The sequence below is a fragment of the Thalassophryne amazonica genome, chromosome 10 (assembly GCF_902500255.1).
Source record: "Thalassophryne amazonica chromosome 10, fThaAma1.1, whole genome shotgun sequence".
In the NCBI taxonomy this organism is placed as follows: Eukaryota; Metazoa; Chordata; class Actinopteri; order Batrachoidiformes; family Batrachoididae; genus Thalassophryne; species Thalassophryne amazonica.
In genome coordinates this window covers 100,630,059-100,654,378 of record NC_047112.1, presented here as the reverse complement: position 1 = coordinate 100,654,378, position 24,320 = coordinate 100,630,059, and the positions used below count along the sequence as shown (strand labels likewise).

General features: G+C 42.5%; 1 protein-coding gene and 2 long non-coding RNA genes across 3 annotated transcripts in view; 1 reads left to right on the top strand and 2 right to left on the bottom strand.

The window, feature by feature from the left end:
* The window catches only part of oca2 (oculocutaneous albinism II), a 288,339-nt gene that overhangs the window by 18,949 nt on the left and 245,070 nt on the right, over positions 1-24,320 (bottom strand). The window lies entirely within an intron of this gene.
* Positions 1,943-19,589, top strand: LOC117519295. The gene is made up of 2 exons (XR_004563238.1): positions 1,943-2,065; positions 19,545-19,589. It is a non-coding gene; the product is annotated as an uncharacterized LOC117519295 (long non-coding RNA).
* On the bottom strand, positions 6,613-24,320 carry LOC117519296. The gene is made up of 4 exons (XR_004563239.1): positions 24,265-24,320; positions 22,656-22,660; positions 18,970-18,976; positions 6,613-6,624 (listed from the first exon to the last, which is right to left on the bottom strand). It is a non-coding gene; the product is annotated as an uncharacterized LOC117519296 (long non-coding RNA).

Below are 24,320 nucleotides of genomic sequence, written 5' to 3'. Positions count from 1 at the left end.
CATGTTTCTCCTACTATGGTTTTGGGCCTATATATCGCATACCAGGTATCATGGATCAGTTTGGATATGTCAAAATACTTGAAGAGGTCATGCTGCCTTATGCTGAAGAGGACATGCCCTTGAAATGGGTACTTCAACAAGACAATGACCCCAAGCACACTAGCAAACAGGCAAAATCTTGGTTCCAAACCAACAAAATTAATGCCTCGCAGATATGAAGAAATCATGAATAACTGTGGTTATACAACTAAATACTAGTTTTGTGATTCACAGGACTGCTAAAAAAGCAGTTTGAACATAATAGTTTTGAGTTTGTAGCATCAACAGCAGATGCTACTATTATTGTGAACACCCCCTTTTCTACATTTTTTTTACTAATAGCCCAATTTCATAGCCATAAGAGTGTGCATATCATGAATGCTTGGTCTTGTTGGATTTGTGAGAATCTACTGAATCTACTGGTACCTTGTTTCCCATGTAACAATACGAAATATACCCAAAACCTGGATTAATCTTTTTAGTCAAATAGCACTACTATTATTCTGAACACTACTGTATAACCCGGCTAAGGTACTAGTGCAAGTCCTTTAAAGTAAGCAATGTTGACAAAAGTTACAGTATCCACTGCAATTATCCATTATTCCAAACAATTTTGCATTTTCAGTGCACCATAGAAAACATTTTACTGCAAAATATATCACTGTTAAATAATGTTAAGGCAATGGAGATGTTTTGTGCCTGATGCAGGAAAACCAGGGTGTTGTTCTCCATCTTTTGCATTCTGTGAAACCAACATTTCTCAACATTGCACCCAATGAGTCAAAACGTCACACATTCTCAACAAATGTTGATTTCTCGCAATGGAAAAGATAGAGAACCACACCCTACTTTTTCTGAATCATAAGCTCATCTTCAACCACTTCTCCGGGATGGGGTTGCAGGAGCAACAGCTCTAGTAGGGGACCCCAGACTTCCCTTTCCCGTGCCACATTGGCCACCTCTGACTAGGGGATCCTGAGGCGTTCCCAGGCCAGTTTAGAGATATAATCTCTCCACCCTCTCCATCTCTCCCTCCTCCCCAGGGTCTCCTCCCAGATGGACGTGCCTGGAACATCTCCCTAGGGTGGCACCCAGGGGGCATCCTTACCAGATGCCTGAACCACCTCACCTGGCTCCTTTCAATGCAAAGGAGCAACAGCTCTACTCCAAGCTCCCCACGGATGACCAAACATCTCACCCTATCTCTAAGGGACATACCAGTCACCCTCCTAAGGAAACCCATCTCAGCCGCTTGTACCCGCCATCTAGTTCTTTCGGCCATGACCCAACCCTCATGACCATAAATGAGAGTAGGAATGTACAGTGGGGCCAAAAAGTATTTAGTCAGCCCCTAATTGTGCAAGTTCTCCTACTTAGAAAGATGAGAGAGGTCTGTAATTTTCATCATAGGTACACTTCAATTATGAAAGACAAAATGAGGGGGGAAAAAATCCAGGAAATAAAATTGTAGGATTTTTAAAGAATTTATTTGTAACTTATGGTGGAAATATTTAATAATATAAGTATTTGGTCAATAACAAAAGTTCAACTCAATACTTTGTAACATATCCTTTGTTGGCAATGACAGAGTTCAAACATTTCCTGTAAGTCTTAACCAGGTTTGCACATACTGTAGCTGGTATTTTGGCCCATTCCTCCATGCAGAGCTCCTCTAGAGCAGTGATGTTTTGGGGCTGTCACTGGGCAACATGGACTTTCAACTCTCTCAACAAATTTTCTATGGGGTTGAGGTCTGGAGACTGGCTTGGCCACTCCAGGACCTTGAAATGCTTTTTACAGAGCCACTCCTTTGTTGCCTGAGCGTTGTGTTTGGGATCATTGTCATGCTGGAAGACCCAGCCACGTTGCATCTTCAATGATCTCACTGAAGGAAGGAGGTTTTGGCTTAAAAGCTCATGATACATGGCCCCGTTCATTCTTCCCTTAACACAGATCAGTCACCCTGTCCCCTTAGCAGAAAAACAGCACCAAAGCATGATGTTTCCACCCCCATGCTTCACAGTAGGTATGGTGTTCTTGGGATGCAACTCAGCATCCAAACATGACAAGTTGAGTTTTTACTAAAAAATTCTATTTTGGTTTCATCTGACCACATGATATTTTCCCAATCCTCTTCTGGATCATCCATATGCTCTCTGGCAAACTTCAGACAGCCTGGACATGTACTGGTTTAAGTCGGGGGACACACCTGGCACTGCAGGATTTGAGTCCCTCTCTGCGTAGTGTGTAGCCTTTGTTACTCTGGTCCCAGCTCTCTGCAGGTCATTCATCAGGTCCCTACATGTAGTTCTGTGGTTTTTGTTCACCGTTCTCATGATCATTTTGACCCGACGGGATGACATCTTGCGTGGAGCCCCAGATCGAGGGAGATTATCAATGGTCTTGTATGTCTTCCATTTTCTTACAATTGCTCCCACAGCTGATTTATTCACACCAACCTGCTTGCCGATTGTAGATTCACTCTTCCCAGCTTGGTACAGGTCTACAATTGTCTTCCTGGTGTCCTTCAACAGCTCTTTGGTCTTGGCCATGGTTGAGTTTGGAGTCTGACTGTTTGAGCCTGTGGACAGGTGTCTTTTATACAGATAAGTTCAAACAGGTGCCATTAATACAGGTAACAGGTGGAGGACAGAAGAGCTTCTGAAAGACGACGTTAGAGGTCTGTGAGAGCCAGAAATCTTGCTTGTTTGTGGGTCACCAAATACTTATTTTTCACCATAATTTACAAATAAATTCTTTAAAAATCCTACAAAGTGATTTCCTTGATTTTTTTTTCTCATTTTGTCTCTCATAGTTGAAGTGTACCTATGATGAAAATTACAGACCTCTCTCATCTTTCTAAGTAGGAGAACTTGCACAATCAGGGGCTGACTAAATACTTTTTGGCCCCACTGTAGATTGACCAATAGACCGAGAGCTGTTCCTTTTGGCTCTCCCTTTTCGTCACAACAGTATGGTAGAGTGAATGCAATACCGCCCCTGCTGCGCCAATTCTCCGGCCAATCTCACGTTCCCATTGTCCCTCACTAGTGAACAAGACCCTAAGGTAGTTGAAACTCCTTCACTTGGGGCAAGACTGTATTCCCTACCTCGTAGTAGGGCAATCCATCGGTTTCCTGCTGAGAACCATGGCTTCAGATTTAGAGGTGCTGATCCTCATCCCAGCCGCTTCACACTCGGCTGTGAACTGATCCAGTGAGTGTTGGAGGTCACCGGCCGATGAAGCCAACAGGACCACATCATCTGCAAAAATCATCGATGAAACCGCTAAACCGGAAACCCTCCTCCCCCGACTACGCATCCATATCCTGTACATGAATATCAAAAACAGGATTGGTGACAAGGCACAGATTGGTGACAAGGCACAGCCCTGGCAGAGGACAACTGCCACCAGAAACGAGTCCGACTTACTGCCGAGCACCCAAACACAGCTCTCACTTTGTGATTACAGAGGTTGGATGGTCCTGAGAAGGGACCCCCTCACTCCATACTCCCACAGCACCTTGTACAGTATCTACCGGGGTACCCAATCATATGCCTTCTCCATGTCCACAAAACACATGTACAGTAGTGTTCAGAATAATAGTAGTGCTATGTGACTAAAAAGATTAATCCAGGTTTGAGTATATTTCTTATTGTTGCATGGGAAACAACGTACCAGTAGATTCAGTAGATTCTCACAAATCCAACAAGACCAAGCATTCATGATATGCACACTCAAGGCTATGAAATTGGGCTATTATAAAAAAAAAGTAGAAAGGGGGGTGTTCACAAATAATAGTAGCACTGCTGTTGACGCTACAAAACTCAAAACTATTATGTTTCAAACTGCTTTTTAGCAATCCCTGTGAATCACTAAACTAGTATTTTTTTGTATAACCACCAGTTTTTCATGATTTTCTTCACATCTGCGAGGCATTAATTTAGTTGGTTTGGAACCAAGATTTTGCTCGTTTACTAGTGTGCTTGGGGTTATTGTCTTGATGAAACACCATTTCAAGGGCATGTCCCTCTTCATCATAAGGCAACATGACCTCTTCAAGTATTTTTTGTTTTTAATTTCATTGTCATGCACAGTATTTTTATTTATTTATATTTTTTTTTGGTGTCATGTACAATGATAATAATGAATTCTGTTCTATTCTATTCTATTTTGACATATCCAAACTGATCCATGATACCTGGTATGCGATATATAGGCCCAACACCATAGTAGGAGAAACATGCCCATATCATGATGCTTGCACCACCATGCTTCACTGTCTTCACTGTGAACTGTGGCTTGAATTCAGAGTTTGGGGGTCGTCTCACAAACTGTCTGCGGCCCTTGGACCAAAAGAACAAATTTTTACTCTCATCAGTCCACAAAATATTCCTCCATTTCTCTTTAGGCCAGTTGATGCATTCTTTGGCAAATTGTAACCTCTTCTGCAAGTCTTTTATTTAACAGACGGACTTTTGCGGGGGATTCTTGCAAATAATTAGCTTCACACAGGCGGTCTCTAACTGTCACACAGCACTTACAGGTAACTCCAGACTGTCTGTGATCATCCCGGAGCTGATCAATGGGTGAGCCTTTGCACTCGGTTATACTTCTATCATTTTGATGGTTGTTTTCCATTTTCTTCCACGCATCTCTGGTTTTTTTTTATCAATTTTAAAGCATTGGAGATCATTGTAGATGATTTTGAATTTTTTGCAACTGCATATAAGTTTTCCCCTCTCCAATCAACTTTTTAATCAAACGATGCTGTTCTTCTGAACAATGTCTTGAACGTCCCATTTTCCTCAGGCTTTCAAAGAGAAAAGCATGTTCAAAAGGTGCTGGCTTCATCCTTAAATAGGGGACACCTGATTCACACCTGTTTGTTCCACAAAATTGACGAACTCACTGACTGAATGCCACACTACTATTATTGTGAACACCCCCTTTTCTACTTTTTCTACTAATAGCCCAGTTTCATAGCCTTAAGAGTGTGCATACCATGAATGCTTGGTCTTGTTGGATTTGTGAGAATCTACTGAATCTACTGGTACCTTGTTTCCCATGTAACAATAAGAAATATACTCAAAACCTGGATTAATCTTTTTAGTCACATAGCACTACTATTATTCTGAACACTACTGTAGACTGGATGGGCATACTCCCAGGCACCCTCCAGGGTCCTTGTGAGAGTCTGGAGCTGGTCGGTTGTTCCACGACCAGGACAGAACCCACATTGTTCCTCTTCAATCAGAGGTGCAACTATCAGTTGAACCATCCTTTCCAGCACCCTGGAGTAGACTGTACCAGGGAGGCTGAGTAGTGTGATGCCCCTGTAGTTGGCACGCAGTCTCTGGTACCCTTTTTTAAATATGGTGACCACCACCCTAGTTTGCCACTCCTTAGGCACTGTCTCAGACCTCTCAACACAGTGTTGAAGAGACGTCTCATCCAAGACAGTCCCTCCACACCCAGAGCCTTCAGCATTTCTGGACGGATCTCATCAACCCCCGGGGCCTTGCCACTGCAGAGTTGTTTGACTACCTCAGTGACTTCCACCAGGGAAACTGATGATAATCCTCCATCAGCTTCCAGCTCTGCCCCTACTATAGAGGGCGCTCCGGTCTGATGCAGGAGTTCCCCAAGTGTTCCTTCAGCGGAGTCCCATCCTTACTGTAGGCAGCTTGGATGGGTCCTCGTTTTCCCCTCCTGAGGTGCATCATGGTCCACTAGAAGCACCTTGGTGCCGACCAAAGGTCCTTCTCCATGGTTGCTCTGAACTCCTCCCACACCTGCTGCTTTGCCTCCCACACAGCAGAGGCTGATGCCCTTCGGGCCTGTCTGTACCTTGCAACTGCCTCCGGAGTCCTCCGAGATAACATATCCCAGAAGGACTCCTTCTTCTGTCAGACGGCTTCCCTGACCGCCGGTGTCCACCACGGTATTCGAGGGTTGCTACCCCTTGAGGCACCTAATACCTTCAGGCCACAGCTCCCCACTGCAGCTTCAGCAATGGAAGCTTTGAACATTGCTCATTCTGGTTCAATGCCCCCAACCTCCACAGGGATGCTAGAAAAGCTCCACAGGAGGTGTGAGTTGAAGATCTGTCGGACAGTGGGCTCCTCCAGACATTCGCAATTTCACCTGCAGTATCTGTTTGGGCTTACCAGGTCTGTCCAATGTCCTGTGCATCCTCTGATCCAACTCACCCACAGATGTGATCAGTTGACAGCTCTGCCCATATCTCACCAAGTGTCCAGAACATGCGGCCTCAGATCAGATGATATGGTCACAAAATCGTTCATCGATCTTCAACCTAGGGTGCTCTGGTACCATGTACACTTATGAGCATCCTTGCGTTTGAACACGGTGTTCATTATTAACAGTCCATGACTAGCACAGAAGTCCAATAACAAACGACCATTCGGGTGTAGATCAGGGAGGCCATTCCTCCCAATCACGCCTCTCCAGGTGTCTCTGTCATTGCTCACATGTGCATTGAAGTCCCACAGCAGAACAATGGAGTCGCCCACTGGAGCCCCATACAATACTCCATTCAGGGACTCCAAGAAGGCCAAATACTCCAAACTGCTGTTTGGTGCACATGCATAAATAACAGACAATGTGAGGCCGCCTGGCACCTCACACCCTGTGCAACTCCAGAGAAGAATAAGGTCCAACCCCTATCAAGGAGAACCACTCTCCTACTTTTTCTGGTCAGGGTCAAAACTGGCCTCTGTGTGCGAGTATACATGCGTGCATGCATGCGTACGTGCGTGTGTATGGCTTCAATCACAGAGAAACTGGGGAGAGCATACATTTGCCGTTTGGATTGCTTATGTATTTAGGAACAAGGATGAACACTGCCAAAGCAGAACGTTGACAGTCCTAACATTTCTTGAGAAACTAGGGATATTACGTAACAATAATGAACAATGGACATTGATAAATACATTCTGGACTCACACGCCATTCCAAATCATTCTAGAAACTTTGCATAATTTATTCCCACCCTTGAAAAATGTCTTTTTATAAACACTACCCAATATAGAGCTCGTGGATCCCTACGGGCAATGCGGTAGTTGATAAATAATGTTAATTTAAGATTTACTAATTTTGCATAATGCAAGCATCTTATTTTCGTAGGAAGTTTAATTTCACCTGCCAAACCACTAACAGGACAGGAGTGTGCAGACTGACAAAGCCACACAGTAGTCTTACAGTGAAAATGTTCCTCAATTAAAAGCATCAAAACATACTTAAAAATTGCAAAAGTAAAAGCTCATCTGCTAGCCAGGTAGCACATTAAGTTATTAGGTTTGAAAGGTTCTGTTGCTGAAGAACAAGCAGATATAGAGAAGAAAACAACATTATACATGATTAAATTAATATTGTAACATTTATAAGGTTTTGCATAGGTTTTACGATACTGTCAATGTCACAACATTAAAATTACAGAATTTCTACTGAGTGACTGAATGCCTCTGTATTTGTAGCCTGGTGGACAGAAATGGCTGGACACATCTCCACAAATCGAAAAACACAGCTCTGTAGAGTAAAACGGTTTAATGAAGAAGTTAGCTGGGGTCGGTACACTGTAAGGTAGTCCAGGAGAAGCAACATTACAAAAATCAGGCAAGGGCATGGTCAAACAAACAGGCAGGTGATCTGAAAACACGATGAGACTGGCAGGATGAGAAAACACGAGAACAGAGCTGGAGAGAAGGCACAAGGCACATCAATCTGGCGAGAGACAAGTGCAACCAGTGGAGCTTATATACACCCAGGTGATGAGCTACAGATTAGGAACAGGTGTGTGGAAAGCACCAGAACGGGCTGTGGCCAGACAGAGTGAAACGCCCACCACCAAGCACCAAGAGAGAGACAAGAGAAATAGGGACAGAGAAAGCCCAAGCAGGAAAGAGACCAACAAGAGAATAAACACCCACAGAACACATACACATACTAAAATAACTAAAATCAAACACAAGCAATATACCAAATCCTGACATTCTGTTGTGTTTTGATAATTCACAATAACTGTCATTCTAGTGAGGCTCTTGAGAGAACTGTAATTCCAATAGCCATTATGATGGATAGGTATGTCCTGCTAAATATTGATATTTTGTTGTTTTTTGTTAATCCAATATTGCTGTAACATCATCTCTTATCAGGTTTAATAAGCTCTCCATCTCTGACCTCATCAACACGTATGGTATCATGTGTTTTAGAATGTCATGTGACTGTTTCTGTATGTCATGTGACCTGCAATAGTGGAAAAAAATCTTTCCATTGCAGTTTTTTTTATTGCCTGAAAAAAGCGCTTATGCAAGTGTAATTTTATTTATTTATTTATTGTGGTATTTGATAGTTTTTCATTTAGCATATTTTATTGTGCCATTTAGAGGGCAAAGGAAATCCACCAACTGATTCATGCTTTTGTGTTCTTCAAAATTGGCTGGTGCAATGTTGTATTTTCTGGTTTACAGCAAATCTGTAAATGTTTGCAGATCATTTGAAATGTAACTGGTACTTGAACATTTGATAATATCGCTCCAGTGTTGTCTTCTCTGCAATGGCTCCTTGTTCATGTGAGGGCTGATTTCAGTGTCCTATTAATGACCTTCTAGATAATAAATGGTTGCTCTCCATCTAATATAGCTGACTTGGTACTGAGCTGGCCGGCCTGCTCTATGGCCCAAAGTTTAGGAAGGAAACACCAAGTGGTCGAGTTTTTCATTTCAGCATCTTTCCCTGTGGAAGAGTCCACCAACAGACATTAGGCAACTGAGTTCAGTTGAGTTTTTTGAATGTGAAATTCAAGACTTTTCTCTTCTTGATTGCAGACAGTCTTTGATGATGGACCATTTTTATCTTGTTTTAATGTTTTAAATGTAGTTCTTATCCTTGCGTTTATAAATTCCTGTTTATTTGCTAGTTTAAAATGTTAATATAAGACAGTCCACACCAAGACATGTTGCCTGCAGCATTTTAGACAGTGAAATAAAAAGCTGCTCACTGTGACTCAAACTGAACATTTTGTACACTCTGCACTCTGACACAGACACGGAGTGAGTGACTTTTTCTTCTTCTGTTGAGGTTGGAATATATGATTACTGTTTGTAAAGTCTTGTCTGTAAAAACATGGGTTGTTCAGAACCGTTCTGATATCAGAAGCCCTGTAATGGTGCTGAACATCAGCCAAGCTGGGGAGGAACAACACCAGCATAAAAATATGGTACAAACCAGAGTTATTAAAGTTTAGTATTTTTTGGCCCAGTACAGGAGATGCTCTGAGCAGAGCCACAAAGCAGGCCAGAGAGTGATCAGAGCTGCAGAGAAAATGACTATGTTGAAATGTCATCACCTACACTCAAGGGCGCAGGAGGAAAACTCAGAGAAAAATCAAGGTTCCTAATCATCCCAGCAATGGGCTATTTTCAATGCTCCCATCCAACACAAAGATCTGGAGCTTTCAGTCTAAAACCAGTAGGCTGAGGTAGTTTCTACCTCCAGTCTATTAGATTACAGTTAAATACAAGGACTGGACATGAGTCCAACATACAATTCACACATTTTATTCATATATACTGACCAATGTTTTTGTGTAGGCTCTCAGTTGTCCAGGTGTCTTACTATATACTGACATATGCATTTATATTGCATTTATTTGTTTTTATTTCGCATCTCTTGTACACTGCACATATCGATTTTAAGGGTCCAAGCACCAGGTTTGCTGGTCAAAGGATCTTGTTGTTTTTGTGCTGATTTTTTTATTTTTTTTATTTTTTTATTTTTGTTACATCCGCCAAGGTTGTAATAAAATCATCTGTATTTATATAATTATTTGTCTGTCTGTCAGGATTACATCAAAACTACTGCATGGATTTTGACAAAATTTTCACCGCCAACTATTAGGCCACGGAAGACTCTATTAAATTTTGGAGGTGATCTGGATCCGGATTCCTGATCAAGATTTTCGTTGATATAGCTTTTGAAAGATTACTTCAAAACTACTTCCATGGATTCTCACCAAATTTGCACCACACATAGATTTAGGGCATGAGAGAGTCCACTGAATTTTGGAGGTGATCCAGATCTGGATTCTGGTTCAAGATTTCCCTTTATATATGCTTTGAAGGATTACGTCAAACTACTTCACAGATATTCACCAAATTTGCACCACAGATAGATATTAGGCCATGGAAGATTCCACTGAATTTTGGAGGTGATCTGGATCCGGATCCAGAGTCGCTGACCAAAGGGTCCCCCCTAGAAAATTGGTCCGCCCTGCCTTCACTGCACATGCATCATTTTGGTGCATCAGCAGTGTCATTTCTGAGTGTCAGCAGCGATTCACCAGTTATCACCTTGTTTCTGCTTAACTGTCCAGTCATCATCTATCTCAGTGACAGATATCTGAAACTTTTGAACAACAATCATGTCCACATAAATTCAGTATTATTTCATAATAAAAGACAGGGGACTGATCAGAGCGCCACAGCAGCACATCTGAGACTGATGTACTGCAGCTCCTCCGTCATTTCTGAGCATCAGTAGTAAAATGAGATTATCACCTCGTTTCTGTTTAAACCTCTGGGGCCTACGCCATCGTATACGACGGCTAAGACCAAGCTTTACTAAATTATAAATAACTTTTTAATGATATGAGATAGAAACTTTTGTTTTTGCTGAAAAGTTAACTCCGCGGACTTTTGAGCCAGCCATCAGCCATCTTTGTACTCCTCATAGAAGCTGTGTGATGACGTGTACAATGTGAGTGTCCAATCGGAATTGGTTCACCATCACATGGTTTCCCAAAATCCAATCGTAAGGCAGATTTACCTCACATGAAAAGCCAAAGATCATTTTCAGGAGTGATATATTACTAGTTGGCCCGTTTGAATAGCCCCCTGGGTGCTCCAATGAGTACATCCAGTGCACCCTGCGCCATTACGCACAGTGATCAGTGAAAGCAATCAATCAATCAATCAATCAATTTTTTATATAGCGCCAAATCACAACAAACAGCTGCCCAAGGCGCTTTATATTGTAGGCAAGGCCATACAATATTATGTAAAACCCCAACGGTCAAAACGACCCCCTGTGAGCAAGCACTTGGCTACAGTGGGAAGGAAAAACTCCCTTTTAACAGGAAGAAACCTCCAGCAGAACCAGGCTCAGGGAGGGGCAGTCTTCTGCTGGGACTGGTTGGGGCTGAGGGAGAGAACCAGGAAAAAGACATGCTGTGGAGGGGAGCAGAGATCGATCACTAATGATTAAATGCGAGTGGTGCATACAGAGCAAAAAGAGAAAGAAACAGTGCATCATGGGAACCCCCCAGCAGTCTACGTCTATAGCAGCATAAACTAAGGGATGGTTCAGGGTCACCTGATCCAGCCCTAACTATAAGCTTTAGCAAAAAGGAAAGTTTTAAGCCTAATCTTAAAAGTAGAGAGGGTGTCTGTCTCCCTGATCTGAATTGGGAGCTGGTTCCACAGGAGAGGAGCCTGAAAGCTGAAGGCTCTGCCCTCCTATTCTACTCTTAAAAACCCTAGGAACTACAAGTAAGCCTGCAGTCTGAGAGCGAAGCGCTCTATTGGGGTGATATGGGTACTACGAGGTCCCTAAGATAAGATGGGACCTGATTATTCAAAACCTTATAAGTAAGAAGAAGAATTTTAAATTCTATTCTAGAATTAACAGGAAAGCCAATGAAGAGAGGCCAATATGGGTGAGATATGCTCTCTCCTTCTAGTCCCCGTCCGTACTCTAGCTGCAGCATTTTGAATTAACTGAAGGCTTTTTAGGGAACTTTTAGGACAACCTGATAATAATGAATTACAATAGTCCAGCCTAGAGGAAATAAATGCATGAATTAGTTTTTCAGCATCACTCTGAGACAAGACCTTTCTGATTTTAGAGATATTGCGTAAATGCAAAAAAGCAGTCCTACATATTGTTTAATATGCGCTTTGAATGACATATCCTGATCAAAAATGACTCCAAGATTTCTCACAGTATTACTAGAGGTCAGGGTAATGCCATCCAGAGTAAGGATCTGGTTAGACACCATGTTCTAAGATTTGTGGGGCCAAGTACATAACTTCAGTTTTTATCTGAGTTTAAAAGCAGGAAATTAGAGGTCATCCATGTCTTTATGTCTGTAAGACAATCCTGCAGTTTAGCTAATTGGTGGTGTCCTCTGGCTTCATGGATAGATTAAAGCTGGGTATCATCTGCGTAACAATGAAAATTTAAGCAATACCGTCTAATAATACTGCCTAAGGGAAGCATGTATAAAGTGAATAAAATTGGTCCTAGCACAGAACCTTGTGGAACTCCATAATTAACTTTAGTCTGTGAAGAAGATTCCCCATTTACATGAACAAATTGTAATCTATTAGACAAATATGATTCAAACCACCGCAGCGCAGTGCCTTTAATACCTATGGCATGCGCTAATCTCTGTAATAAAATTTTATGGTCAACAGTATCAAAAGCAGTACTGAGGTCTAACAGAACAAGCACAGAGATGAGTCCACTGTCCGAGGCCATAAGAAGATCATTTGTAACCTTCACTAATGCTGTTTCTGTACTATGATGAATTCTAAAACCTGACTGAAACTCTTCAAATAGACCATTCCTCTGCAGATGATCAGTTAGCTGTTTTACAACTACCCTTTCAAGAATTTTTGAGAGAAAAGGAAGGTTGGAGATTGGCCTATAATTAGCTAAGATAGCTGGGTCAAGTGATGGCTTTTTAAGTAATGGTTTAATTACTGCCACCTTAAAAGCCTGTGGTACATAGCCAACTAACAAAGATAGATTGATCATATTTAAGATCGAAGCATTAAAATAATGGTAGGGCTTCCTTGAGCAGCCTGGTAGGAATGGGGTCTAATAAAACCTGTTGATGGTTTGGATGAAGTAACTAATGAAAATAACTCAGACAGAACAATCGGAGAGAACGAGTCTAACCAAATACCGGCATCACCTGAAAGCAGCCAAAGATAACGATACGTCTTTGGGATGGTTATGAGTAATTTTTTCCTCTAATAGTTAAAATTTTGTTAGCAAAAGAAAGTCATGAAGTCATTACTAGTTAAAGTTAATGGAATACTCAGCTCAATAGAGCTCTGACTCTTTGTCAGCCTGGCTACAGTGCTGAAAAGAAACCTGGGGTTGTTCTTATTTTCTTCAATTAGTGATGAGTAGAAAGATGTCCTAGCTTTACGGAGGGCTTTTTTTATAGAGCAACAGACTCTTTTTCCAGGCTAAGGTGAAGATCTTCTAAATTAGTGAGACGCCATTTCCTCTCCAACTTACGGGTTTATCTGCTTTAAGCTACGAGTTTGTGAGTTATACCACGGAGTCAGACACTTCTGATTTAAAGCTCTCTTTTTTCAGAGGAGCTACAGCATCCAAAGTTGTCTTCAATGAGGATGTAAAACTATTGACGAGATACTCTATCTCCCTTACAGAGTTTAGGTAGCTACTCTGCACTGTGTTGGTATATGGCATTAGAGAACATAAAGAAGGAATCATATCCTTAACCTTAGTTACAGCGCTTTTTCTGAAAGACTTCTAGTGTAATGAAACTTATTCCCCACTGCTGGGTAGTCCATCAGAGTAAATGTAAATGTTATTAAGAAATGAATCAGACAGAAGGGAGTTTTCAGGGAATACTGTTAAGTCTTCTATTTCTATACCATAAGTCAGAACCAGATCTAAGATATGATTAAAGTGGTGGGTGGACTCATTTACTTTTTGAGCAAAGCCAATAGAGTCTAATAATAGATAAATGCAGTGTTGAGGCTGTCATTCTCAGCATCTGTGTGGATGTTAAAATCGCCCACTATAATTATCTTATCTGAGCTAAGCACTAAGTCAGACAAAAGGTCTGAAAATTCACAGAGAAACTCACAGTAACGACCAGGTGGACGATAGATAATAACAAATAAAACTGGTTTTTGGGACTTCCAATTTGGATGGACAAGACTAAGAGACAAGCTTTCAAATGAATTAAAGCTCTGTCTGGGTTTTTGATTAATTAATAAGCTGGGATGGAAGATTGCTGCTAATCCTCCGCCCCGGCCCGTGCTACGAGCATTCTGACAGTTAGTGTGACTCGGGGGTGTTGACTCATTTAAACTAACATATTCATCCTGCTGTAACCAGGTTTCTGTTAGGCAGAATAAATCAATATGTTGATCAATTATTATATCATTTACCAACAGGGACTTAGAAGAGAGAGACCTAATGTTTAATAGACCACATTTAACTGTTTTAGTCTGTGGTGCAGTTGAAGGTGCTATATTATTTTTTCTTTTTGAATTTTTATGCTTAAATAGATTTTTGCTGGTTATTGGTGGTCTGGGAGCAGGCACCGTCTCTACGGGGATGGGGTAATGAGGGGATGGCAGGGGGAGAGAAGCTGCAGACGGAGATCCTCTGATGACAACCCCACATGCTCAAATAAAGAGTGTGTAACTATCAGGATTGCTCCACTAGTTTGCATGTGAATGTTACTGGATAACTCTGCTGCTTTCTCTGCATGAAGCACTGTTTACCATATCAATTTGGGGTTTTCACGTATCCCATAATCCCTTGCGTGCCAGAGTTGCTGCAGTCAAAACAACATAGAGAATCCACACAATGACAATTATAAATGAATATTATACTACAAAAATGTATTTTTTATACTTTTATACTCACATTAATAAGAGACTGCTGCATGATACCCTGAAAACTTGCTAAAACAATTATAACAAATAATCCGTGTGTGCTACGTTTAATCTGCGTGGAATTTAATAAGCGCAAACCGAATTTCAGACATATATATTAGTCTGGAACAAAGAGGACAAACAGTGTTGTAAAGAACAATAATCAAGACGTTAAAGAGCCAGTGATGCCGGTAACGTGTAATCTGACCACTTTTTTTAGTAACGAGTAATCTAACGCGTTAATCTTTCCAAATCAGTAATCAGATTAAAGTTACTTCTCCAAGTCACTGCGTTACTATTATTTTTGCATTGTGGGTCGATAGCAGCATTAAACTTGGTCTGTGGGCAGAAGGTCGGGTTTCGAACTGCCCACTTTAAGCGACCTGTGAGCTTTTCATCTGCGGTTTTCTACAGCAGCTACAACTCGTCCTCACCTCTTAAAGCGCGGTGACAACAGCACACCTGCACTGAGCTTTACAAAGACATTTTTATGCTTTTTTGCATTTATTTATAATTCTGAGCTGAGCTGCTCCGTATCTGCTGCTAAAAACAGCTGATCCTCTGCGACGCGTCAACAACTAACACTATTTTCCACTCAAATGCACCTAAACTCTCTTTCTAAGGACCACATGATGTGAAAACGCAATAAAACTTCCTTACCTGTAAATCTGGTCCTGTTTTCTGTATAAATAAATGTTATCCATTCTTTGTGCTCAAACGCCAAAGCAGGGGCGAATCCAGATGGAATGGGGGCGTGGGGCAGGGATGTGCCCCCCTCCCCCACAACACCCCTAGATTAAAGGTACAGTTTTGAAGCCGTTTTTTACTACAACTACTAATATTGCTTAAAATAATAATAATTTCGACAAGTAAAATGTTTAGAGAATTTAAATGTTAGAAAAATGTTAGAATTTAATAGTTACATTTATAAACAATGTAGGTTTGAAATTGCAAGTTTTACTGTTACAGTGCTGTCAACAGTTAAATATGAGGTCAAGAAAGAGGTCTTTATTTTACTTTTTATAAAACAAGTATTTGTTTTCATTGAAGTCAAGAAAGGGTGACTATAAAGTGAGTTTTGGCAAAACAGGTATCATTGTCATGTTGACGTGGGTTGTTGTCGGCAGCTGGGGAAAGTAACTAAAAAAGTAACTAGTAATCTAACTTAGTTACTTTTACAATTGAGTAATCAGTAAAGTAACAGTTACTTTTTCAAGGAGTAATCAGTAATCAGTAATTGGATTACTTTTTCAAAGTAACTGTGGCAACACTGTAAAGAGCAAACTTCACTTTCCCCCAGAACAACATGAACAGGAAGTGAGTGTAGCTCACAGCAGCTCCCATTGAAAATAACGGAGAGACAACCTGTGATTCTTGCATGTTTACATAAAATAAACGCAATAACAACGTCTAAAAACCCAGAGAATATATTCACAAGAGTTTTGGGCAGAATAATTGTGTTGTCCGTGTGCAGCGGTTAAAGTGAAGCGTGATCAGAGCGTATCAATGCAGTTCTCAGTGTTACTGAGATCTCACAGCGCAGCGACCTCTCCGAGGTTTTGCGGGATTTGAAACCTGAAAAGCCTCAATGGATAACAAAACGCATAGACTATTTTGTATATATTGTTCAAAATGTGCATTTGTGTTTATTGTTTGAACCTTGGGCAGCACGGTGGCTTAGTGGTTAGCACTGTTGCCTCACAGCGAGAAGGTTGTGGGTTCAATTCCTGTGGCCTTTCTGTGTGGATGTTTTGCTGTTCTCCCGTGTTTGCGTGGGTTTCCTCCGGGTGCTCCGGTTTCCTCCCACATCCAAAGACATGCGGGTTAGGTGGATTGGACTCTTTAAATTGTCTGTGGGTGTGTCTGTGTTTGTTTGTCTGTTTGTGGCCCTGCAACAGACTGGTGTCCTGTCCTGGGTGTTTGCTGCGTGTTTTGTATAAATGCCTGTGGAAACTTAATTTTCCATTTACTTTTTTCTTTCTTATTTTTGATTGTAAACCTTTATTACACTTATAAAACACAACAAAAGCATATATATTCTGAAAGTACAGGTTGTCCTGAAAAAAGAGACATAAAACTTGATTGTAGGATGCAGGAAGAGCTGTTAACAGCAATAATAAAACATTTATGCCAGGTGAGTGGACTGTCCAAAAAATGCCCTCGGACCCCAGAGGGTTAAAACGGCCTAGCTTCTGCTTAAAAGTGACTTCAGAATTATTTAAGAGGTTTTACTTTGCCCTCTGATGGTTAATAATCACATTATTCCCTTTGATCGCTTTGGGTGTAGAGTCAGAGTCAGAGAGTCAGACTCAAACTCATGCACAGTGAAGATGCAGTGAAGGCAGGGTGGATCGATTTTTAGGGCCCCTTCACACATAGTCTGAAGTTTGGATGAAGTGCAAACTTAGTGCGCATGACGCGGGAATCGTCTACAAACCATGTACTTTTGTCCCTGTCGCCAACGCCTCATACACCTGTTACTACAACTATTTGCAGACACGAGCACCTGAAGACAGAGTGTGTGCTGTGCAAAACACATTGCACCCTCTCGCTGTAGGTGCCGGCCAAATTCCAGGTGATGCACAAACATCTAACACCGCTCGCATGGCACTTAGAAAATGTGTGGCCAGTCGCACTCTTGGTACAACAAGTCTGCAGATGACCACTGTCATACTGGGAGTGAAATTTGTCTAAGTCCCACACGACTGTGGAGTTGCCGAGATGTGGTGTGCCATGGGCTCCCTCCACAACACGTGTGTGTGTGTGTGTGTGTGTCCTGTGCTCCCCCACTCCCCAACCAACACGTGCATGCATGTGGTTCACCCCCACAGGCGAGGCGCATCTCATCTGATCAGAGAGGGGCACTTTGGTCTGTGCGCTGAACGGACGGGGGCGTGGCAGTTGTTGACATCAGGGCTACAGAACACGCACCACGTGTTGAAGGACGCACACGTGTGTGCACGCTTGCTGTACTCACATCAAAAACATAAAAACATATATCGCTTGCGATGGGCTGGAGAGCGCGCACACTGACAGATCCAGCTGGACCAGAGTGTCAATTTATGTGGACATATCAGCAGAAATACACTGTAACAAATGCTGTTTGGTCAGTTATCACAAAGCTTTTTTTCTTTTTTTGAGAAAATACGTTGCTGCTTGTTGATTTTAGCCATTTCATGGTCATTTTACAAGACAGTGATTGTGGTGCAGTGGTAGAGTTGCTGTCCTGGTAATTAGGATGTCTGAGTTCAAATCCTGTGTGTGTATTTTTTTAACCAGGGTTATTAACTGCAGGGTTCTGTATTGCGTCCCCCCTTTATGTATTATTTGGATATTATATGATATGACATGAGCTTGCTGTTCCTGCTTGCAGACAACCGTCGCGTGCATGAACCATCGCACTGGCATCGTGCACGCCTGCTCATCGGCGCGATGTTTTGTGGTGCGCTAATTTCAAACTGTTTCAATCGTTTTCATCCACACGTCATCCACACTTCGCACCATGTGTGAAGGGGCCCTTAGAGACGACCGTTCGGTCAGCAACACCAGATTCTGGTTCAAGATTTCCGTTTATATAGGCCAGGGTCACCAATCCTGTTCCTGGAGGGCACCTGCCCTGCATGTTTCTAACTCTTCTCCCTGTTCCACTCCCAGGCAGTTAACTCTATCAGGTTGTGCTCAGCCAATCAAGAGCTGGAAAATACCACTTTTAAAAAAAATCAGGTGTGACTTGAGGTAGGTAGACGGGGAACACATGCAGGACAGGTGCCTGCTAGGAACAGGGTTGGTGACCCCTGATTATAGGCTTTGAAGGATTACGTCAAAACTACTTCACAGATATTCACCAAATTTGCATCACAGATACAGTGGGGCCAAAAAGCATTTAGTCAGCTCCTGATTGTGCAAGTTCTCCTACTTAGAAAGATGAGAGAGGTCTGTAATTTTCATCATAGGTGCACTTCAACTATGAGAGACAAAATGAAAAAAAAAATCCAGGAAATCACACTGTAAAGAATTTATTTGTAAATTATGGTGGAAAATAAGTAAAAGTAAGTCCCTTCGGCTGCTCCCTTGTTTGCACTCGGGGTCGCCACAGCAAGGTGGATCTGCATGTTGAATTGGCATATGTTTTACGCCGGATGCCCTTCCTGACGCAACTCCACATTACATGGAGAAATGTGGCAGGGGTGGGATTTGAACCCGGAACCTTCTGCACTGAAACCAAGCACATTAACCACTTGGCCACCACCCCTGCTATGGTGGAAAATAAGTATTTGGTCAATAATAAAAGTTCAACTCAATACTTTGTAACATAACCTTTGTTGGCAATGACAGAGGTCAAATGTTTCTCTAAGTCTTCACCAGGTTTGCACACACTGCAGTTGGTATTTTGGCCCATTCCTCCATGCAGATCTCCTCTAGAGCAGTGATGTTTTGGGGGCTGTTGCTGGGCACATGGACTTTCAACTCCCTCAACAATTTTTCTATGGGGTTGAGGTCTGGAGACTGGCTTGGCCACTCCAGGACCTTGAAATGCTTTTATGGAGCCACTCCTTTATTGCCTGAAGTAGTGTGTTTGGGATCATTGTCATGCTGGAAGACCCAGCCACGTTGCATCTTCAATGCTCTCACTGATGGAAGGAGGTTTTGGCTTAAAATCTCACTATACACGGCCACATTCATTCTTCCCTTAACACAGATCAGTCGTCCTGTCCCCTTTGCAGAAAAACAGCCCCCAAAAAGCATGATGTTTCCACCCCCATGCGTCACAGTAGGTATGGTGTTCTTGGAATACAACTCAGCATTCTTCTTCCTCCAAACACAAAGAGTTGAGTTTTTACCAAAATGTTCTATTAGGGGTGGTGGCCAAGTGGTTAATGTGCTTGGTTTGGTTAAGTGCAATGTGATTGGATCTTCCTGGAATGAATGTCCTTTTCAAAGATAGATGGAATGAAGAACGTGTTATCATAAGCACATGACCAAAGCTCATCTTCACACAAGTGAATAATTTTCTGCTGAGCATCTTCAATTTCCCATCACGGGCACAGCATGCAGGGACTGAGGGCAGATGAAAAGTTGTCCACATTAGAGGACAGAAATGAACAAGACTCACCTTGTGGAAAAACCTCCATCAAGCCTTGTGATCTCGTACGCTGGCTTAATTGCATGCGATGGAAGCTCTTTGAAAAGCCCTGATGTAATCTCAAAAACTTTCTGTATAAACCTGAAGGACACACTCCTCTGTGCAGGATATGTGCTTGACAGAAAATTGTGTTGTCCCCATGACAATGTTTGACCTGTATCATTCAGCAAACACTAGGACTTGCAGAATGTGCAGCAGAGATGCAGAGTGATGCAGCGCCTGTTCCCTGAAATATATTTTTGTTGTGTGAGATTTTTAACTTCTGGTTCTGTGCAAATGAAGGGAGCCACCTGCAGGCTTGAGTGTAGGAGGCCATTGTTTCCAGTCCCATTTGCAGTTGCAGAATGGCTGAATGAATGAATTACCGTAATTCTGCCACATGGTGAGAGAGACCCACGGGACAAAAGAAAGCTGCACAAAGTGGGTAGAAACGAATAATGGCCATCTCTGCTCTCTCTCTCTCTCTCTCTCATCTTCTCCTCTCTCTCTCCTCTCTCTCTCTCTCTAAATCAGCTAACACTGTTTAATGTAATTGTGGATCCTGTTCGCTTCCCCAGCAAACAGTGCACGGGGAATGACAAACAAATGACAATCAAAGTCACAGCAATAACTGGTGATCTTATCTTTTTTATTATTCTTATTATTTTTATTTGCTTTACATGAACGAGTGACCTCATCCAAAGAGAGCCTGTGAACCCCACAGAAAACAAGTCAAATATTAAACTGTAGATGATAATAAAACACATTTATGTCCCATATGAACTGAGCCGAGAACAGTCGCTGAGATGTCTGCCGACTCCACTTTCCCGGCTCTTGTGAACCACTTAGTCCTTTGTCACATGCGAGGTCTATTAGAAAAGAAACCAACCTTTTTATTTTTTAAAAAAACTATATGGATTTGAATCACATGCATATTCTAGAATAGAATTTAAAATTCTTCTTCTTACTTAGAAGGTTTTGAATAATCAGGTCCCATCTTATCTTATGGACCTCATAGTACCATATCACCCCAATAGAGCGCTTCGCTCTCAGACTGCAGGCTTACTTGTAGTTCCTAGGGTTTGTAAGAGTAGAATGGGAGGCAGAGCCTTCAGCTTTCAGGCTCCTCTCCTGTGGAACCAGCTCCCAATTCGGATCAGGGAGACAGACACCCTCTCTACTTTTAAGATTAGGCTTAAAACTTTCCTTTTTGCTAAAGCTTATAGTTAGGGCTGGATCAGGTGACCCTGAACCATCCCTTAGTTATGCTGCTATAGACTTAGACTGCTGGGGGGTTCCCATGATGCACTGAGTGTTTCTTTCTCTTTTTGCTCTGTATGCACCACTCTGCATTTAATCATTAGTGATTGATCTCTGCTCCCCTCCACAACATGTCTTTTTCCTGGTTCTCTCCCTGAGCCTGGTTCTGCTGGAGGTTTCTTCCTGTTAAAAGGGAGTTTTTCCTTCCCACTGTCGCCAAGTGCTTGCTCACAGGGGGTCGTTTTGACCGTTGGGGTTTTTCCGTAATTATTGTATGGCCTTGCCTTACAATATAAAGCGCCTTGGGGCGACTGTTTGTTGTGATATGGCGCTATATAAATAAAATTGATTTGATTTGATTTGATTTGATTTAAAGGAGATTTTGTAATGAAAGACGTGCAGACAGATTCGCGCGTCGGCACCCAGCCGCTCATGGCGCGGCGCCACAGAAAAACACCTCCGTGTTGATAACCATTTGTAAGATTCAGGCGGTTTTCGATGTATCCGAGAAATTGTTTAACAGCTGAGCATGTTCAAACTTGTCCTGTAATGCTTCCAACGGAGGTGTTTTGCTGTGGCGCCATGCGATGAGCGGCTGGGTGGCGATGCGCGAATCCGTCTGCACGTCTTTCATTACAAAATCTCCTTTAACAGTGGAATGTCCGGATAAACTGCTGATCCCGAACTCTTCTGAAACTTCTCTGTTCTCTCACGACATCCTGGGTCAACAGAGGCTTAATTTGGACGTTTTCAGCTCAAAACAGGCTGACGATGGTGGCTCGGGGCAGTCCTTAAAGCGACAGTGACACTCCATAATCTCTCATCAGCCATTAAAATGTTCACCGAAAACCGTCTGAATTTCTCGAATGGTGTCCACTTGGATGTGCCTTACAGTTTCAGAAAATTTTTGATCAAGCAAAGCGCCAGTCTCTCAGGAAGAAGTCAGACAAAGGAATTCCGACAAGGGGGGTGGACCAGTGCTCACTCAAAGCCTGCCCATAGGCGAATGACGCAACCGACAGGTGTGAAGAAACTCACACATGCACACGAGGGTTCAAGCTTGTCTGACGCAATCACACGTGATTTAAATCTATATAGTTTTTGAAAAAATAAAAAGGTCAGTTTCTTTTCTAATAGACCTCGTACAATTACAGACAGGCACAGCAGAGGATGGACTTCCTCAGACAGGTCAGGAAGTTCAACCTGCCCCAGGAACTGCTCATCAACGTCTACACATCCATCATGCAGTCTGTCCTGTGCATCTCTATCTCTGTTTGGTTTCCCTCTGCCTCCAAACATGACAGGCACAGACTTCAACAAACTGTCAGTTCTGCAGAAAAAAAAATATCATCGGAGCCAGCCTGCCCTCCATCCAGGACTTACACATGTCCAGGACCAGGAAGTGAGCTGGTAACGTCTCTGCAGAGCCCTCACACCCTGGACACACACTGTTTAAACTCCTCACCTTTGGTCGACGTTACAGAGCTCAGTACATCAAAACAACGAGACCTAAGGCACTTTGTCATTTGCATGAATTCGATCCCCACACTGGCACACAATCTGGCGTGCCAATGAGCAAACCCATCGTAAACTGTGCACAGCTGTGTGCCAGTGCGCAAAGAAAATTTTGAAAACTTCTGGCACGCATTAATTTCGTGAACTAGTCGAGAACATTGCGCAACCTATTCAAAAGCAGAGTGTCAGTGTGCAGCGCATCTGATCTTGAAATTGAGATTGTAACAAGATGTTACATCTATAATAACAATAAGTTTACAGATATATTATGTAACTCATAAGAAGAAATGAACCAATCCATTACTATAAAATTACAAATAATTACCTTTGAGACAAGATTCTACATGTGTTCTACACTGCATGGCACGCACTGGGAGCAGTGAGAGAATGAGATGATGATGAGATGAGATATACTTTATTGATCTCACAGTGGAGAAATTATGTTTACACTCCAGTTACCTCAGACAGCAATTAGTCCACAATTATTACTTGTTTACCGTAATAATGGCACACATCAGAATTCAAGACAGCACATACACATTTGATATTGTTTATGTGCACTAAGTTTGAAGAAGTCGTTATCCGAATTGAGGCAAGTGGGTGAAGGTCTCGCAGCAGCCCTGAGTTGCACCACCGTCAGCTTGGGGGGGGGGGAACGGGGACCAGCAGCAGCTAAAACCGCGCCGCCCCCGCAGAAGGGAAGGGGGGTGACGTGAGCAGAAGCCAGAGTGGGGGGTGGGTGATGGGGGGTAGGGAGAGGGAGTGGAGCATGCTTCAGTCCTATGAAAAACAGTTTATTGTCTTTGTGGGTTGAGATAGGAAAGGAGCCAAATAATCACCAAGGCCTGAAGACATTCCTCTGGAGGAAAACAGTCGGGGAATTTGTCCTTCAGGCTTGATAAGACTGCCATGTTGTGGTTTGAGCAGTGAAAAACACTTTTTACAGTTCCACTTGAACAACCAAATCCCAATTATGAATTAAGAATATTCCCAATTATGAATTAAGAATATTCTCCGGCCTCCGAAATCTTCAACTTCATCTGCAAGGCACACATCTACTCCAAGATGTCATCCAATTTGCGTCTCAGTCCAAGAGTCATCGCATTCTGAGAATGCAACGCCTTGTCCACCTCGTTAATCATGACGGACAAGCAAGGGGCCGTGGTTCTTGATGCCACCGTCTTGCCAATTTTCTGATAGATCAGGGCAGCACATAAGCCAGAAAGTACCAGCCCTGCTACCATAAGTCCAAATATGAATAAATCCTCGATGTCCTCAATGGAGAAAGGCGCCAAGCATGCAATATGCCAAGATCCCCAGGAGTCGAGAACATAGCCCGCAGGATACATTCCATCTGGGCAGGTAGGATCCCCCGGTCCTGACCTTCTTGTAGAAAAGATGGTGTCAATAGCGTTCAGAGACCAGCTGATCAATTCCATGGTTAATCCAATAGTAGTCCAATAGAACCAGTATCCAATATAATTTGAGGATTTCACAGTCTGGTGAAGTAGGGACTTGAAGGTTAAAGCAGAGAGCAGAGATAAGGGAGAGTGGAGGAGATGCGACCACCCTTGTCGGAGTCCCAAGTTGAAAGGGACCGATAGTCCACAAGTACCTTAAGGGAAAGTTGAAAAGAACTTTGAAGAGAGAGTTT